Source organism: Geotrypetes seraphini, chromosome 6 (genome assembly GCF_902459505.1).
Source record: "Geotrypetes seraphini chromosome 6, aGeoSer1.1, whole genome shotgun sequence".
NCBI classification, from domain to species: Eukaryota; Metazoa; Chordata; class Amphibia; order Gymnophiona; family Dermophiidae; genus Geotrypetes; species Geotrypetes seraphini.
The window spans coordinates 7,021,696-7,042,100 of NC_047089.1; the positions used below are offsets into that span (position 1 = coordinate 7,021,696).

Genomic DNA, 20,405 nt, shown 5'->3' on the forward strand with positions numbered 1-20,405 from the left:
ACCTGAGCACCTTCTTGTCCAGTTGTAAGCTCTTTGGAGCTCTGTGTTTTGATGTACAGCGCTGCGAATGTCTAAATGATAGGGGGGGAGGGATTGGGACTTGTATACCCCCTTTTTTTTTTTTTGTAGTTTTCCATAGAAATGCTTCAAGCGTTTTCCCTCTCTGTTCCAGCAGGCTCACAATCTTTCTAATGTACCTGGAGCAGTGGAGGATTAAGTGACTTGCCCAAGGTCACAAGGAACAGCGTGAGGTTTGAACCCATAACCTCGGGGTGCTGAGGCTGTAGCTGTAACCTCTATGCCACACATGCCAACATAACACTTTCAAACAATGAAAAGAAATTTGAACATAAAGCTTGAATTATGGCAAAGAGCAGGATAAAACTCTGCGGTGAGTGTGGCCTAGGACTGAGCACCCACGGCACATGCACACAGCAATATTTTTTTTAAAATCTCTGAAGCTGAGGGTGCAGTGAGTGTGCAGAGCACTGCCCGCACTCGGGACACACACACTGCAGTGCTGAAACCCTTGAAGAAGAGGAAGGGAAAGTTGGAGGCGGACTTTCTGCCCAGCCCCGGAAAAAGCAAGGGCAGAGAGAGTGGCAGAGGGAGAGGAGAGAAGAGAGGGGATCATTAATGCTCTCCATCACGTGAGGGGCCGGCGGAAGTGCCAGGCTCTTATTGATTTAATTTCCCCCCCCCTTTTTTTTCATCCTGAGGATTGCTAACAAGCCCTGATCGGAGAGGAGGAGACGGCAGCAGCAGGTCAGTGCCCACCTTTCCTTAAACTGGGACCGAGGTCTGTTCTGAGTGGGGAGGGAGGTGGGGGAGGCTTCCTGGCTGTCCCCCTGTAGCTGCTGCCCAGCTGGTCCTCTCGTAGCTTCCTGCCTCCTGATCGGGGGGGGGGGGGGTTGTTGTTTACCCGTCTGTCCTGGCACTCCTTCTCCGCTCCACTGATCTTGGCTTTCTTGCCCTTTTGGTCCTGCCTTGTGCCCATTCCTCATCATTTTCCCCTTGGGGTGGGATGCAGAGGTGTCTGTCTGGGGCTTTGGTTTTCATTTTGGGGGGGCTTTGAACGTCAGAAACATTCAATTTCCTAATCTCTCCCTCCCCCCAACTCTCCCTTTCAAACCCCTTTTCAATACAGTAATCTGGTTGCCTGTTCCGTTCTCTGCATGACTGAGCAGAAAGTCCAGAGCCCGATAATCCTAAATCCTTGCCAGAACTTCTTGCGATTTCGGCCCCTTTGATCGAGGTCTCGGCCAGCTGACAGATGAGTTAGAGGCAAGCAATGTCTAAACACCCCGACGCTTGACAGCAAACGTGTTGCTACTGAGGCCATGACTCATAGGTTCCTGTTTCCAAGAGCTTACCACAGTCCAGCTTAGTTTGGTAGCGGAGGGTGGGGGGGGGGGAAGTTTAAATCACTTTCAGTGAATTAGGTTTTACATCTGAGAATCTATGCCGAAAACATTTTTTGAACTCATCTCTGAAATCTTTGAGCATTTTGAAAAAAAAATCCAGTTAATTATATTGGCCTTTCTGGAGGTGTTGCCTGATAGAGTGGTGGTCTGAGAACTAGGGGGTTCAAATCCCCACCACCAGTTCTTGGACAATTCACTTAACCCTCCTTTGTTCAGCTACAAACATAGATAGTATTTTGGAAATATTTACTGTTCCAGACTGTAAATCACTGGTGAGCTACAACTGAAAAACTTTGAGCAAAAATCCCTTCCTTCTTCCGCTGTTCATAAGCTTCTTTCTGCTTATCACCCTAGAGCAGGGGTAGGGAACTCCGGTCCTCGAGAGCCGTATTCCAGTCGTGTTTTCAGGATTTCCCCAATGAATATGCAGGAGTTCTATTTGCATGCACTGCTTTCAATGCATATTCATTGGGGAAATCCTGAAAACCCAACTGGAATATGGCTCTCGAGGACCGGAGTTCCCTACCCCTGCCCTAGAACAGGGGTAGGCAATTCCAGTCTGCGAGAGCCGGAGCCAGGTCAGGTTTTCAGGATCTCCACGATAAATATGCATGAGATAGATTTACATCTTAAGGAGGCAGTGCATGCAAATCCATCTCATACATATTCATGGTGGATATCCTGAAAACCTGATCTGGCTCGGCTCTCGAGGACCGGAATTGCCTACCCCTGTGGTAGGGGAAAGGCCACAGTATCCTCCTGCTCCCTTAGGTTTCCGTCTCACTTGGAATCAGGGCATGTATCCAGCATTATTCTCCCCCCCCCCCCCCTCACTCATCCACACTGAAGAAGCAGTCCTTGCTTAATATTTACATAACCCATTCGCTATGGGCAGAATTAATCAAGGACTGGCTGATCAAAGATAATATAGGCTGCCTCTTCCTAACCGAAACATGGCTCACCTCGGATTCAGATCCATGCATTACAGAATTCTGCCCCAAAGGATATAAACTAGAATTAGTATGCAGAGAAAACAAAAGAGGAGGAGGTTTAGCAATCATAATAAAAAACAATCTCAACATTGATGTCCTAACCAAGTACTCCACCCCTTACCTAGATCTGCTAGCCTGCCAAATATCTGACAAATCACTAACCGGAAATCTGAATTGTCTTCTTTGCTACATTACTCCAGGCAAATGGAACACCTCAAAACAAGAACTTGAAGAATTCATCTTCCAGAACTCTCTCTCCTCCACTCACAACTTGATCCTTGGAGACTTAAATCTCCACTTAGAAGATCAATCATCCAAACAAGCAACAGATATACTCTCATACCTCAATTCCCTATCCTACCAAATTCTCAACCCAGAACCCACTCACGAAAAAGGTCATCAACTTGATATAGCAGCTTACTCACCTCCAAACCAAAACACACAAAAAATTCACATCTCAAACGGGTCCTGGCACCCCACCCTCTGGTCAGACCATTACAAATATTCATTCACTATCAATTGGGCTCAAAATAACAGCAAACCCATCCCAAAAAAAATCGCACATCAAGATCAGACCGAAAATCGAACATACCACATTCTGGAACACAGTTGACCCCGAAATAGACCCCAATAACCCCAAAGACTTCATAAACAGTTGGCGGACCCTCAGTGAAACCACACTAAACGAACTAGCTCCAATAAAAAACAAATACAAAATAGACAGACCATCCAATAAATGGTTCGACGACGAACTCTTACAATTAAAAAGGAAATGCAGACAACTAGAAAGGTCATGGAAAAAACAGAAACAAAATCTTACCAAAGATGAATGGAAAATCCAACTCAAACTATACAATACCAAACTGAAGGAAAAACGAAAAAACTTCTACTCTAAACTCATTGGCACAGAAAAACCAGACACTAAAAAACTTTTTGACATTGTAAGAAACCTCACCGACACCAAACCATTTCTCGCCACCCAAGGAAACCAAACTCCCACAGCCACCCAATTAGCGGACTATTTCAAAAACAAAATCATCACAACCAGATCCACATTCAACAATTCACGAACCAACTTAGAAGAAATACAAATCAATCCCACAGTAGATGAAGCAATACCAGCAGACAGGATCTGGAATACCTTCCCAAAGATACAATGGTCAGATGTGGACAAGCTCTACAAAAAATACAGCAAATCATCATGTGACCTGAACAACTGTCCCCCATACTTACTAACTACAGCCTCCACCAAATTTAAAGCCACCCTCACACTATGGCTTCAAACTACACTAAGGGAAGGTCACTTCCCACCAGAACTAGGAGAAATCATAATTACTCCTATCCTAAAAGATCCCAAAGGTCCTATAGACAATCCTACAAACTACAGACCAATCGCCTCAATCCCACTATACATCAAACTAACAGAAGGCCTAGTCGCACAATATCTCTCCAACTTCCTTGAAGACCATCACATATTGCATCCATCCCAATCTGGATTCAGATCTAACCATAGCACAGAAACTCTACTGATATCACTATTAGACACAGCCCGACAACACCTTAGCAAAGGAAACAAACTACTTCTCATTCAACTCGATCTCTCTGCCGCATTTGACCTAGTTGACCACCCCACACTACTCCAGACATTAGACGCAATAGGAATCTCTGGTAATGTTCACAACTGGTTCCAAGGCTTCCTTAAAACTCGAACATACAGAGTCAAGTCAAAAGAGCATCTATCCGACCCATGGTCAAACCCATGTGGAGTACCACAAGGATCGCCACTATCACCTATATTATTCAACCTCTTCATAGCATCCCTCGGCATTACCCTAGACGCCCTAAACACAATATCATTCAGCTATGCGGATGATATAACAATTCTCATCCCCTTCAACATACAAGACCCCTTATCAACAAACCACCTGAAAATAATAATGGAAACGATAGAAAAATGGATGTCAAGTCATAAACTGAAACTGAACTCGGAAAAAACTAAATTCCTACTATTAGAGAAGGAAAAAAACCCATCATGCACAGAACTGGAATTAAACACAATCAAGTACCCAATGCAAAGCACACTCAAGATCCTAGGAATTCAACTAGACAGAAATTGCACAATGCAGACCCAAATCCACAAAATCATCCAAAGAGCATTCTTCACAATGCGTAATCTACGAAAAATAAGAAAATTCTTCATCAAGGATCAATACAAGATAGTAGTACAATCCCTAGTACTAAGCATAGTAGATTACTGCAACAGCCTTTACCTATCATGCCCAAACTACATGATAAAACAATTACAGACAGTTCAGAACACAGCCCTCAGACTCATCTACTCCCTCAGCAAATTTGACCACATCACAAATGCTTACCTTGACTCACACTGGCTACCAATAAAAGCAAGATCCCAGTTCAAATTCTACTGTCTACTATACAAAGTAACACACGGAACGGCACCCAGCTACCTAAACAAAAGACTACACCGTAATCGCTCACACAAACTAAGGAGAACTCAAAACCTATTCACTTACCCTCCTCTCAAAGGTACACGACGTAAGAAACTATACGACAGCCTTTTAGCCACTCAGGCAGCAAGAATTGACACTACCATTTCCAATCTACTGATCAAATCAATAGACATAAAAGAATTCCGAAAAGAAATCAAAACTCATCTCTTCAAAAAACACTTTCCTTCATCTTAACCTCAACATAGCACTAGAAATTACACACACGAACACCCCTCCATAAATATACCAATCTACTGATCAAATCAATAGACATAAAAGAATTCCGAAAAGAAATCAAAACTCATCTCTTCAAAAAACACTTTCCTTCATCTTAACCTCAACATAGCACTAGAAATTACACACACGAACACCCCTCCATAAATATACCTAAACACTGTACAACTCACTTCATCAACCTACGATTTATCTACTACGTGCTCCAAATTTCTCCTGGAAACTTCCAGACTAACAATTGTAACTTGATACATCCCTGATTCTATGTACTGTAATATTCCTGAATTTGTCCAGTCTCTTAAATTGTAATCCGCTTAGAACCGCAAGGCACAAGCGGAATAGAAATCTGTAATGTAATGTAATGTAATGTATGGAGACAACAGTTCTGCCAGCAACCACAGTCCCTAAAGTTGGCTACTAGGTGCCACTATAAAGAACATAAGAACATAAGCAATGCCTCCGCTGGGTCAGACCTGAGGTCCATCGTGCCCAGCCGTCCGCTCACGCGGCGGCCCAACAGGTCCAGGACCTGTGCAGTAATCCTCTATCTATACCCCTCTATCCCCTTTTCCAGTAGGAATTTGTCTAATCCTTTCTTGAACCCCAGTACTGTACTCTGCCCAATTACGTCCTCTGGAAGCGCATTCCAGGTGTCCACTACACGTTGGGTAAAAAAGAACTTCCTAGTATTTGTTTTGAATCTGTCTCCTATCAACTTTTCCGAGTGCCCTCTTGTTCTTTTATTATTCGAGAGTTTGAAGAATCTGTCCCTCTCCACTCTCTCTATGCCCTTCATGATCTTATAAGTCTCTATCATATCCCCTCTAAGTCTCCTCTTCTCCAAGGAAAAGAGTCCCAGTTTCTCCAATCTTTCTCTCTCTCTTTATATCTCTCTCTTTCTCTCTCTGTCTATTTCTGTCTCTCTCCCTTTCTCTCTCTCTTTCTTTCTAGCTTTCTCTCTCTGTCTTTCTCTCTCTCTCTCTCTATCCCTCTCTACTCTCTCTATGCCCTTCATGATCTTATAAGTCTCTATCATATCCCCTCTAAGTCTCCTCTTTTCCAGGGAAAAGAGTCCCAGTTTCTCCAATCTTTCTCTCTCTCTTTATATCTCTCTCTTTCTCTCTCTGTCTATTTCTGTCTCTCTCCCTTTCTCTCTCTCTTTCTTTCTATCTCTCTCTCTCTGTCCCTCTCCACTCTCTCTATGCCCTTCATGATCTTATAAGTCTCTATCATATCCCCTCTAAGTCTCCTCTTCTCCAGGGAAAATAGACCCAGCTTCTCCAATCTCTCCTCATATGACAGGTTTTCCATACCTTTTATCAGACGTGTCGCTCTCCTCTGGACCCTCTCGACTATCGCCATATCCTTCTTAAGGTACGGCGACCAATATTGGACGCAGTACTCCAAATGCAGGCGCACCATCGCCCGATACAACGGCAGGATAACCTCTTTCGTTCTGGCTGTAATACCCTTTTTGATTATACCAAGCATTCTATTCGCTCTCTTAGCGGCCGCTGCGCACTGTGCCGTCGGCTTCATTGTCATGTCCACCATTACCCCCAAGTCCCTTTCCTGGGTACTCTTATTCAATAACATCCCTCCCATTGTATAGTTGTACCTCGAGTTTCTGCTCCCCACATGTAATACCTTACATTTCTCAACGGTGAACTTCATCTGCCGTCTCGTCGCCCATTCTTCTAGTTTGTTCAAGTCCCTTTGCAATTCTTCGCAGTCCGAGCTCCATTTAATAGTTTGGTGTCATCCGCAAATTTTATTATCTCGCACTTCGTCCCTTTTTCTAGATCATGTATGAAGATATTAAATAACAGCGGCCCGAGCACCGAGCCCTGAGGGACACCACAAGAATTGTCTTACTGGGACAGACCGAAGGTCCATCAAGCCCAGCTCCTATTTCCAACAGTTCCTATTTCCAACCTATTTCCCAGGTCCCAAGTAGTAAAACAGATTTTATGCTGCTTCTCCTAGGAATAAGCAGTGGATTTCCCCAAGCCATCTCAATAATGGCCTCTGGACTTCTCTTTTAGGAAATTATTCAAATCTTTTTTAAACCCTGCTAAGCTAACTGATTTTACCACATTCTCTGGCAACGAATTCCTGAGTTTAATTACACATGTGAAGAAATATTTTCTCTGGTCTACTGCTTAGTAGCTAGCATTTTTGGAAAGAGTGAACAAGCAGTTCACATCTTCCCTTTCCACTCCACTCCGTATTTTATAGACCTCTAGCATATCACACCTGAGCCATCTGTTCTCCAAGCTGAAGAGCTCTAGCCGCTTTGGCCTCTCCTCACAGGGAAGTTGACCCATCCCTTTTATGATTTTTGTTGCTCTTCTCTGTATTGACTGACGTTTATGACTCCAAACCCACGCCCCAGGGGCAGTGAATGTTGCCTCTGCTGGAATGCTTGCTGCTCAGGCGATGGAAGACCTGATCCAGAAATTGAGCCCACGTTTCTTTGCATTGCCGTATGCAGCACTGTCACTGGGCCGGCCCCACCTCTAGGTGAACTAGGTGTCCACCCAGGACAGCAGGCTCAGAGGTGACAGCACTGTGCTGCAGAGCTTCAAACTCCTGTCATGTGCGTTCAAGGCTTGCCATGTTCCTACCCTGCTGACAGGAAGTTTGCATCAGAGGGCCAGCAGACCATGAGTGCACACATAACACTTGAAGGCTTGTCTCCATGCTAAGGCTCTCTTTTTTTGTCTTTTGAGGTAGGCTTGAATTCTGGAGGAGAATGGAGGTAGGGTGGTGGCAGAAATGGAAGGGGGAGAATTGCTGGACCCCTGGAGGAAGCAGAGAAGGGAAGATCTGGACATGAGAAGAGGAAGGGAAGGAGAGAGATGATGGACATCATGGGGAGGAGGAGGGAAAGGAAGGGGAGGTTCTGAACACCTGTTTGGGGGTGCTACAGAAGTGAAGGGGAGATGCTGATTATGGAGTCCTATGGGGACAGACCCTGGGTTGTGGGAGAGAAGCTGGACGCAGGCTCTGGAAGTGCTTTGTAATCTCGTACCTGCCTGCTTTTTTCATCCATAAGGAAGAGTTTACTCCAGAAAGAAAACCAGAACAAATGTTGCTGTTGCCTGTGAGGAGGTTTTCAATCTTGTACATAATGGTAAGAGTAGATAAAGTGTTGGGTTTTTTTTTTTTTTTTTAAATATTAGCTTTCCTAAAGTCCAAGGTGGACATTTCACCTTCTCCCAAGTTGAAGATGGTTTTGGCTTCCAGTTTTAAAAAGCTGGTTTGCTAACAGAGTATGACTTAGGCCCTGCATGGTCTGTAGAATTTGGTAGTATGGTAGTGATGACGGTAAAGTATTTTATATTTTTAGATGCAAGCCGGTTGGGTGCTTCTCTCCCTCCCCCCACCTCTGTTGTCCTCTCTGTAGTAGATGCCCCGAGCGCAGGATGTTACAGCTGTTACAAATCTACCACGTAAATAGATGTGAAAGAGGAACTCGTGCAATGTCTTGAGTCAGGGTCACTCGTGGTCAGCATTGCACTTCTGCTTCTGCTTTCTGGGCTCAGCTGGTCTCTGCCTCTCTCTCTCCTCCACCCTGAAATTCAGCTGTGGCTCGGAGGAAAGTGGTCTGCTTCATGATGGAGAGTTTCTGGGTTCAAGTCTCTTGTGTGCACCTGTTTAGGGGAGAGTGTGGCGCAGTGGTTAAAACTACAGCCTGAGGTTGTGGGTTCAAAACCCACGCTGCTCCTTGTGACCCAGGGCAAGTCACTTAATCCCCCCATTGACCCAGGTACATTAGATAGATTGTGAGCCCACCAGGAAAGACAGGGAAAAATGCTTGAGTACCTGAATAAATTCATGTAAACCATTCTGAGCTCCCCTGGGAGAACAGTAGAGAAAATTGAATAAATAAATAGTGTGAAAAGTTTCAGCCTCGGATAACCATTATGACATCATAATGCCTGATTCCACCAATAAGAGCCAACCTCATCAGTGATGTCACAATGGCTTCATTGTCCTATACTTGGCTCACTTTTACTACAGTTTGATTTCTAGTATTGCACAGTGGTTAAAGCTACAGCTTCAGCACCCTGAGGTTGTGGGTTCAAAACCCACGCTGCTCCTTGTGACCCAGGGCAAGTCACTTAATCCCCCCATTGACCCAGGTACATTAGATAGAGTGTGAGCCCACCAGGACAGACCTATTGAGTACCTGAATAAATTCATGTAAACCATTCTGAGCTCCCCTGGAAGAACGGTATAGAAAAATGAATTAATAAATACAAGAATCCATACAGGGACTAGATCACCCACTGTCTACTCCCTTCACCAAACCAGTCCGCAAACGGATCGAGATCAGCGTGAAAGCGGTTTAAAAAGATTCAGTGGGTGGCTCGGATGATATGTGCTGTGTATTTCCATGTCCATGGCTCCTGCTTTGATGCCGGGGTTTTGGAGGGTGGGGGGGAGTTATGTCCGTCATGTGACAGGAAAGGGAGCCACACCACAGACCCTAATTCTATAAGACTGGGTACAAATTTGCACGTGCAACTTAATTTAATAACCAGCTGTAAATTGGAGTGAGACAATTAATGACTTAGCCTGTGCAATGCCTTCAAGTTGCTATTCCAGAAGTTGGGTGCGGAGTTTCTCTCATGCCCAGCTTCTAGAAGGTGTGAAAGTGGGAGGGGCATGAGTGGGCGGGGCATGGCTAGGAGTTATGCACATCCTGTAGGTTATAGAGTACTAGGGTTACACACCTGGCTGCCAACAGATAGGCAGAGGCACTGGCACCATCATAAGAACATAAGCAGTGCCTCCGCCGGGTCAGACCATAGGTCCATCCTGCCCAGCAGTCCGCTCCCGCGGCGGCCCAAACAGGTCACGACCTGTCTGAATCACCAGAAGGGGCTCCCTTGCCACCTTGGTTTCTCATTGAAGTCCTATCTTCCAATCGAAGTCCTAACCCTCCGGTCTTGCACATGCACGACCTGTTGGGTTTCTATACTTATTACCTGGTTAGCTTTCTATACTTGTGTTACATCCCAGCTCCTCCCTCAGTATCCCACGATTCCTTTATCCCTCAGGAATCCGTCCAATCCCTGTTTGAATCCCTGTACCGTACTCTGCCTGATCACTTCCTCCGGCAGCGCATTCCAAGTGTCCACGACCCTCTGGGTGAAAAAAAACTTCCTTGCATTTGTTCTGAACCTATCTCCCTTCAGTTTCTCCGAATGCCCCCTCGTACCTGTTGTCCCCTTCAGTCTGAAGAATCTGTCCCTATCCACCCTCTCTATGCCCCTCATGATCTTGAAGGTCTCTATCATATCTCCCCTGAGCCTCCTTTTTTCCAGAGAGAAGAGCCCCAGCCTATCCAACCTCTCGGCGTATGGGCAGTGTTCCAGCCCTCTTACCAGTTTCGTTGCTCTCCTTTGGACTCTCTCAAGTACCGCCATGTCCTTCTTGAGGTGCGGCGACCAATACTGAACGCAGTATTCCAGATGTGGACGCACCATCGCTCGATACAATGGCATGATGACTTCCCGCGTCCTGGTTGTGATGCCCCTCTTTATGATGCCCAGCATCCTGTTGGCTTTTTTCGAGGCTGCTGCGCACTGTGCAGATGGCTTCAGTGATGCATCCACCAGCACACCCAAGTCTCTCTCAAGTCTGCTGTCTCCCAACAATGCCCCCCCCAATTTGTATTTGAACAGCGGGTTCTTTTTACCTATATGCATGACCTTGCATTTGTCCACGTTAAAGCGCATTTGCCATTTGTTTGCCCAGTCTTCCAGCTTGTCCAGGTCCCTTTGCAGGTCCTCACACTCCTCCCTGGACCTAACTCTGCCGCACAGTTTGGTATCGTCTGCAAATTTTATAACCTCGCACTTTGCCTCCTTTTCCAGGTCATTGATAAATATGTTGAAGAGTAACGGCCCCAGCACCGATCCCTGTGGCACACCGCTCGTGACCCCATCCTTTCACGTGACATAAGCACTCGCCCACGGAGCTGCCGTTGTAGAAATCGCGCTCAGCGTGCATCGCCCTGACACCTAAAGATTGATATTCTTTCTTGAATCCACTCCTATGTGTCTTTTGCCAGGATTGCTGCTACGGTTGGCTCCCTAGAAGGTGCACACGTGAGGCATCGTCTTTCTTTCTCATTTATCTACCTTTTAATGCCTGTGACGTATTTCTGCACTTCTCTAACGTACACACGTAAAGGTCCTTCAACCTCCTCTTGCAGGGCCTGAGATCTGGATCCTGCCTCAGCTGCGTCTTACCTTTAGAAGATTTGCCCTACTTGGACAGACCAAAGGTCCATCAAGCCCAGTCTCCTGTTTGCAAGAGTGGCCAACCCAGGTCCCAAAGAGTAGCAACCTTCCAGAGCTGAGAATGTGATGTCATAATGCTTCATTCCACCAATGCTCAAGAGCCAACTTCAGCAGTGATGTCACAATGGCTTGGTTAGTCGGCAACTTCAGCATTTGGAACCTAGGACAATGCCAGGTGGACTTTACATTCTACGACCCAGAAACATCAAAGAAGAGACAAGTGAATTTAATGAGTATAACTTATGGGCTGACTGGATGGACCATTCAGGTCTTTCTCTGCCATCATTTACTATGTTGCTATATTTATGTGGGTCCCTTGCTTACAGCGAACCAGGTGCTTTAGTTTGTCATGTGGATTATTTTATTGTACTTTTGGAACTTTGAGATTTTCAATAAAGTCCATTATTGGAACATCGTCACTCCACAGTGTTTTTTTGGTTTTTCTTGGACTTTGTTTTGGGCCATATTTATGTGGGGGCAGGGCTGGGGTAGAACAGGGCAGGGTGCCCTCTTTTTTTCCCTTGAACAAATCTAGTAACCCTAATAAAATGGAACCATCATCCAAAGAATAAAGCATCATTTTTAGTATACCCAATTCTTAAAGAACAGAAAAAGCCTGCTGAACCCCCCTCCCCCTTTGTAACTGCCATAGGTGACATTTATAAACACTGACTGCAGCAGCTGAACACTGGGCCACTTGGCCTTAGCTCAAATTAATGCTAATGTGCATTTGGATGTTTAACACATTAGTAAATGAAGCTCACACTTTCCACCTGAAACAATGGTGGATTCAGCAACTTCCCAGGGTTCCAAGAGGCATCAGCCGCTCACACTTCTTTAGGTGCATCCGCCTGCTCTGGGGCCTTTCATCTCAACTTCTGCCGCTGCACCCTGGTTTTCAATCCTCCCCTCCCCTGATAATTTCCTAAAAGAGAAGTCCATAGAACATAAGAATTGCCACTGCTGGGTCAGACCAGTGGTCCATCCTGCACAGCAGTCCGCTCACGCGGTGACCCCCAGATCAAAGACCAGTGCTCTAAATGCGTCCAGTTTAGCAGGAACTTGTCTAACTTTGTCTTGAATCCCTGGAGGGTGTTTTCCCCTATTTGAATCCCTGGAGGGTGTTTTCCCCTATAACAGCCTCCGGAAGAGCGTTCCAGTTTTCTACCACTCTCTGGGTGAAGAAGAACTTCCTTACGCTCGTACAGAATCTATTCCCTTTCAACTTTAGAGAGTGTCTTCTCGTTCTCTCTACCTTGGAGAGGGTGAACAACCTGTCTTTATCTACTTTGTCTTGAATCCCTGGAGGGTGTTTTCTCCTATAACAGCCTCCGGAAGAGCCTTCCAGTTTTCCACCACTCTCTGGGTGAAGAAGAACTTCCTTACGCTCGTACAGAATCTATCCCCTTTCAACTTTAGAGAGTGTCTTCTCGTTCTCTCTACCTTGGAGAAGGTGAACCACCTGTCTTTATCTACTAAGTCTATTCCCTTCAGTATTTTGAACGTTTCGATCATATCCCCTCTCAGTCTCCTCTTTTCAAGGGAGAAGAGGCCCAGTTTCTCTAATCTCTCGCTGTACGGCAACTCCTCCAGCCCCTTAACCATCTTAGTCGCTCTTCTGTGGACCCTTTCAAGTGGTACTGTGTCTTCTTCAAGTACGACAACCAGTGCTGGACGCAGTACTCCAGGTGAGGGCGCACCATGGCCCGGTACAGCGGCATGATAACCTTCTCCGATCTGTTCGTGATCCCCTTCTTTATCATTCCTAGCATTCTGTTTGCCCTTTTTGCTGCCGCCGAGATGTCTTGGGGAAATCCACTGATTATTCCTAGAATAAGCAGCATAAGATCTGTTTTACTACTTGGGATCTTGCCAGGTACCTGTGATCTGGGTTGAAACAGGATACTGGGCTTGATGGACCTTTGGTTTGTCCCAGTATGGCAATTCTTATGTTCTTATGTAGGGTTAACGGATGTCCGGATTTACCCGGACATGTCTTGATTTTAGAGGACATGTCCGAGCATCCAGACGGCTTTTTAAAACCCAGCACTTGGGACTGCGTCATGCACATGCGTGGGATGTGATTGCATCACACCTGTGCATGTGCTGATGCCCTCCCAGTGTGGCTCCGAGCATGAGAACAGGTTAAACAGGGCATGACTTGGGTGGAATGGGGCAGGGTGGGGCAAAAGCGGGCAGGCCCGGGGCAGGGCCATGGATCCGGATTTTACAATAGTTTAAATTTGGTAACCCTATTCTTATGTGAGCCAAGTATAGGACAACGAAGCCATTGTGACAACACTGCTGAGGTTGGCTCTTAGGCATTGGTGGAGTGAGGCATTATGACATCACAATCTCAGCTCTGGAATGTTGCCACTCTTTGGGTTTCTGCCATTGTGACATCACTGCTGAGGTTGGCTCTTAGGCATTGGTGGAGTGAGGCATTATGACATCACAATCTCAGCTCTGGAATGTTGCCACTCTTTGGGTTTCTGCCATTGTGACATCACTGCTGAGGCTGGCTCTCAGTAATACAGTAAATGACGGCAGATAAAGACCTGAACGGTCCATCCAATCAGCCCATAAGTTATACCCATTAAAAATACATGATTAAATTAACTTGTCTCTTCTTTGATATTTCTGGGTGATAGGTTCCAAATGCTGAAGTTACCATCCAAGCTCACTCCAGCCTATTCACTACTATAAAGTCTGGCCAGTACCGACCTTAGTTCTTTAATTTACATCCTTCGTTTTTTAATTAGAGATCCTCTATGTTTATCCCATGTTTTTTTGAATTCCATCACTGTTTTCCTCTCCACCACTTCCCTCGGGGGTGAGGGGGGGGGGGGGGGGGGGAGGGGATTCTAGGCATCTACCACCCTCTCCATGAAAAAGAATTTCCTAACATTGCTCCTGAGTCTTCCTAAACTAAACTAAACCTTAAGTTTATATACCGCATCATCTCCATGATTATAGAGCTCGGCACGGTTTACAAGAGTTTAATAAAGGAAGGTATAACACGTTGGGTTTGGTGGTTGAGTATAGGGGGGAGGCGAGCATTACATTTTTGTGAAAAGCCTAGTTTTCAGGTGCTTCCGGAATAGTTGGAAGGAGACCTGATTCCGTAGTGGGGTAGTGAGATTATTCCAAAGCCCTGTGATTCTGAAGAAGAGAGATTTTCCCAATTTTCCCGCATAGAGGATACCTTTTAGGGGAAGGATAGTTTAAGATTTTGGGTGGGTCTGATGTCAGGATTCAAGGAGTTCCAAGATAGTGGCATTAGGGGAGGGAGGATGCCATGAAGGATTTTAAAAGCTAGGCAGGGGCATTTAAAATGAACTCTGGAAATTATTGGGAGCCAGTGGAGTTTGGACAAAAGTGGGGAAACATGGTCAAATTTGCGTTTTGTGAAGATCAACTTGGCTGCAGTGTTCTGAATTACTTGAAGTCTTTGAAGACTTTTTTAAGTTAGTCCTAGGCAGATGGAATTACAATAGTCTAGCCTGGAAAGGATGATGGATTGAACAAGGACGGCAAAATGTTTTTGGCAGAAGCAGGATCTCACTTTCCTCAGCATGTGGAGGCTCAAAAAGCTCGATTTTACCAGGGAGTTGAGGTGGTCGTTGAAGGAAAGAGAGGAGTCAATGATGATGCCTAGAACTTTGCTTGAGAACTCAAGCTGCAGTGTGGCCACCAGAGGGCAGTGCGAAGAGGGTGGGCAGCTGTTCTAGTTTTGGATCGAGCCGTGCTTGTCCAGAATCATTTATTTATTTGGTTCATTTTATATTCCATCCTCCCCAATGAGCTCAGAACGAGGTTACAAGGTTGACGTAGATAATGCACAAACAGGTTATAAATTTACGTGTGTACAGCATAGTTTGATCATCATAGGTTAACAAATACAGAGAGTCAAGTCCAGCGGACAATTTGGTCATCATAAGGAGCCGAACCCAGTACTGGCTTTCAGGCCTCTACTTCTTTTCCAAGTCTCTGTCTCTCATGTACAACCATAACATATACAGATGGTCTCTATTTTAATCATCCAGTAAGAACATAACAATAACCTTACTGGTCAGACCGATGGTCCATCAAGCCCAGTGGACTGTTCTCATGGTGGCCAATCCAGGTGCCTAGTACCTGGCCAAAAATCAAGGAGTAGCAACATTCTAGCATCTCAAAGAATAGCAAGATTCCAGAACCCCAATGAGAGCAACATTCCAGAGCTGAGATTATGATGTCATAATGCCTCATTCCACAGTGCCTCAGAACCAACCTCAGCAGTGATGTCACAATGGCTTGATTGTCCTATACTTGGCTCATGTAAAAACATAAGAATAGCCTCACTGGGTCAGACCAATGATCCTTCAAGCCCAATAGCCCATTCTCACAGTGGCCAATCCAGGTCCCTAGTACCTGACCAAAAACCAAGGAGTAGCAACATTCTAGCATCTCAAAGAATAGCAAGATTCCAGAACTTCAAATAGGAGCAACATTCAATGTAGAATCCCCAAAGAGTAGCAAGATTCTGGAATCTCCAGAGTAGCAACATTCCATGTTACAGATCCAGGTCAAGCAGTGGCTTCCCCCATGTCTTTCTCAATAGCAGCTTATGGACTTTTCCTCCAGGAACTTGTCCAAACCTTTCTTAAAATCAGTTACGCTCTCCGCTCTTACCACATCCTCTGGCAATGCATTCCAGAGCTTAACTATTCTCTGAGTGAAAAAATATTTCCTCCTATTGGTTTTAAAAGTATTTCCCTGTAACTTCATCGAGTGTCCCCTAGTCTTTGTCATTTTTGACGGAGCGAAAAATCGATCCATTTGTACCCGTTCTACTCCACTCCGGATTTTGTAGACTTCAATCCTATCTCCCCTCAGCCGTCTTTGTTCCAAGCTGAAGAGCCCTAACCTCTTATAGCAAAGGATATCAGAGGTTGTATTCACCCTATGGATAATTTAGACCCGGCCTGGCATGTTCTGCTTTCCAACCCACAGAAGTGCCACTGACTGTGTTTTTGTTGTGCTTCAGTAACTCACAATGGGGCTGATTTTCAGACCATAGGAGACAGCCCGGCTACCTCCTGTGGTTGGCAATGAACCTGGAATTCAATGCCGGGACCATATCCAGTGACTGGCATAGAATTTCTGGTCTAGCTTGAGCTGCCTTTGACATAGTCAGCCAAGTTGATATTCGTTGGCTGACTGGATAAGTCATAGCGACCAAAGATAGACCCTACTATTTAGATGGGTCTGTCTTTGCGCTAAACTTAGCTGGTCAGCCAATGAATATTAGTGCTGACCAGCTAGTCACTGACCAGCCATCTATCTCCCTCTGAATATTAATATTTAGCTGGGTGTCAGGTCAAAAGCGCGCCGGGACAAAGGCGCGTGCAGACAACTGAGCTCAGTGCGGAGGTGCGCGCTGAAGAAAATGACTGTTTTAAAGGGCTCCGACGGGGGTGGGGGGGACTTTACTTTATACAGATCGCGCCGCGTTGTGAGGGCGTTGTGGGGGGTTGTAACCCCCCCATTTTACTGAAAACTTCACTTTTTCCCTAAAAAACAGGGAAACAGTTAAGTTTCCAATATAATGAGGAAGGTTACAACCCCCAAACCCCCCACAACGCCGCTGCGATCTGTATTAAGTAAACTGGGGGGGGTTTCCCCAACAAAATCCCCCGTCGGAGCCCTTAAAAACACTCTTTTTCTTCGGCGCGTGCTTCCATCTTGCGCTCAGTTGTCGGCGCGCGCCTTTGTCTTCGGTGGTTTTGTCTATGAATCATTTAGCTGTCTTGGCACTATTTAGCCAACCAGAATCCCTGGACAGCTAAATTTCCTGGTGTCCCCGTGCAGTTTCCCGCCCCTGATTTTCCAGGGGGCATCCGTGGAAAATCAGGGGCGGGAAACTGCACGGGGACACCAGGAAATTCTTTTTCACTGAAAGGGTGGTTGATCGCTGGAATAGTCTTCCACTTCAGGTGATTGAAGCCAGCAGCGTGCCTGATTTTAAGGCCAAATGGGATAGACACGTGGGATCTATTCACAGAGAAAGGTAGGGGAGGGTCATTGGGGTGGGCAGACTGGATGGGCCGTGGCCCTTATCTGCCGTCTATTTCTATGTTTCTATCTATCGTGTGGAATGATTTTTGTTTCCCCACTGCAACTCAGCTCTCTGTAAGAATGATCCTGTGAAGTGGGATGTTCCTTAAGTTTTACATGAGAGAGAGAGAGAGGGAGGACAGGGTGAAGGCTGGATACAAGACAGAGACAGCGGGTGAAGGCTAGAGGTGAGTACATGAGAGAGTGACAGGGTGAAGGCTGCATACAAGAGAAAGACATGAGAGAGACTTCTGTGCATTTTGGCCTTCCAAATGTTACAAAATATAAAATGTGACCTCTGACAGAAAAAGGTTGGACAAGCGTGATACTCCCACTGCACATAACTGGTGCAGACAGGTCTGTATCTGGTTGATTTTAGGATGTTGGCAAATCTACTACTATTACTGATTTCTGGCGTGCTGTACAGAGTCCTTTGAATGAGCTCACAATCTGTGCGCCGCAGCGAGATTCCGGGTGTGCCGTGAGGTGCCAGTGAGGAGGAAAGGTGTTGGCGCCAGCTGATTGCCAAAGGACGCGCCTCTCCCTCTCTCGCACTCCCTCCCCCCTTCTTTCTCTGTTTCTATGAGGCTAATTCAAGAAGCAAAGGCAAAAATACATTTAACCCTTTCAGGACCAAGGGACCTATTTGTCCCATAACTTTAAAATCCTATCAATTTTGATTGGGATAGTCTACAGTTCTAAATTTGATATGTACGGATTCCATAGGATACTGCCTTTATGTAAACAAACTGGTTCCGACATTCATTCATTAGCGTCGTTGCCAGATGGACGAGAAGATTCACTTGCCACACTGTCCATAAGCCAGAAGTGTGATTTTTTTTAAAAAAAAAATAATGATATTTCACAAAAAAAAATCAATTTTTTGGCATCTGCAAGCCCTTTTTACCATAAAAATGTCGTCAAAACCACAAAAATTGGCCTACGATCCTTATGGTCCTGAAAGGGTTAACGGCTTTCATAGAAGTAACTGTGATCAATTGAATATATCACTTTTCCACATAGTCCCCGCGCAAGACGACACATTTGTTGTATCGATCAACTAGCTTCTGCGTTCTTGCAGAGAAGTTTTTTGGTTGCTCCTGAGAACCTCTTCCTTTACTTCATCATGCTTTGTCTTTTGCTCTCTGGGTCCCGTCAACAGTGACAATACTTGGATCTTCTACATACCGTCTCAGGAACTGGGTCGCAACCTCTATACGCTGTTGCTTGTGCAGATCAGAAGGCTGTTTGGGATCCCATCGCGCACAGGCTTTCCTGTAACCCAAGTCATCGTGCATTATGGCAAGGATGCTATTCACATTTGCAGCCAATTGAGACACCATTATCCATTGGTCTTCTCTAATCAAGGCATCCGCCCTGTCAATGTGCTCTTGTGTACGCGATGCTGATCGGCGACCGGAACAAACTTCACCTGTTCTTCCTGCTTTAAACCTTTCTACCCGCTCATAAACCTTTCGTTGATTCATGGCGCTATGTCGAGTCAATCTCCAACGGTGAATTCTCATTCCCTCTGCACGTTGTTCTTCAATGGTGCAATCTTGCAATGGAGCGTCTTTGTTTTTGACCTTGTGGCTGCCACATGACTAAAGTCCGAGCACTGCACTGTGCATGGATGAACTAATAGACAATGTACGAGCACATAGATATGTTGCGTTTCCCTGGCTCTGTTCTGGTTATTGTGCAATTTAACAATTGCCTTTCATTTTCCCTCATATAACCATAAAGCTCGATGACATCACAATGCAAGTGTTAAGAGCCTCAGATGTTGCAACTGGCCGACTGGATGGCCAACTGGAAGGGCCTTTATCTGCCACCAGGTTTCTTTATACGTAGAAAAATAATACACACAGAATAAAATAATCACATAAGAAACATATCATATTTGGCCAAATAGTAAAATATTCTGCTCCTTATTGGCCTTCTAATATGAATTGTGCATTAATGGTGCGTTAAAGACCTGGTGTGGTTTAGTAACAGGGGCCTGTGTGTGTTTATTTTCCTGTAATTTTACCTACTTCGTCTTGTCTTGTTCCTGTAAGTTGAGGTAGACCAGGAAGTGTCTTGAGGTCTTGTTTCTTTCTTCGGAAATTTGCATGTGGCTTTTGATCATCTTTGTTAAGTGAATTACTGTTCAAGGAAGTCTGAAATAAAAATTGCTAAATAGGGAGACTGCTGATGACCAAAGGCCGGTGAGCTCATGCAAACTGCTCTGAATTGGCTCCCCAGTATAGAAGTTTTCAATAAACGAGAAATACGATTGATGACAGTTAGATTGTGAGCCTTCGGGACAGTAAGGGAATTTTTTAAGTACCTTCTTACTTCTCATTTATAATCTTAATGTATATTTTCTTCAAACCGCTTAGAACCTAACGGATGTAGCGGTATATAAGAAATAAATTACATTACATTCTCCAGGCTCAACTAGGATGAAGGGATTCTAAAGAGAGGTGGAGGCCAGAACACAGGATAACATGTGGCCTGGAGAGTCAGTGGACCCATCTCCAGGGCCAGAGCCCAGGAGGGGACCCCCCCAAATTCCTCTCCTCCCTGCCCCTCCACCGATTTCCCCACCCACCAAATGCCCTCCCATTCCACATCTCTCCCTTCTTTCTCCTTTCCGCTCTCCCCACCACCCCCAGGTCCAGTGGTGTAGTAAGAGGGGGCAGGGAGGACACACTGCTCCCAGTGCTGGCACCTCTTCTCTCTGTCCCCCTGGTTTTTCCCTGCCCCTCCCCTGCCATGCGCACCTTCCTTTCCCCTGTCTCTAATTCTTCGCAGGCATGAGCAGCAGCTTCAACCTGCTGCTTG

At 45.6% G+C, this 20,405-nt stretch overlaps 1 protein-coding gene across 2 annotated transcripts in view; it reads left to right on the forward strand.

The window, feature by feature from the left end:
- The first annotated feature begins 574 nt into the window (after window positions 1-574).
- The window catches only part of ARAP1 (ArfGAP with RhoGAP domain, ankyrin repeat and PH domain 1), a 331,554-nt gene continuing 311,723 nt past the window's right edge, over window positions 575-20,405 (forward strand). The window contains exon 1 of one of the 2 annotated variants that reach the window (XM_033947923.1): window positions 575-765. The gene's annotated coding sequence lies outside the window, so the exon portion shown is untranslated. The remainder of the gene's footprint in view (window positions 766-20,405) is intronic. The other variant, XM_033947925.1, reaches the window with a different exon arrangement.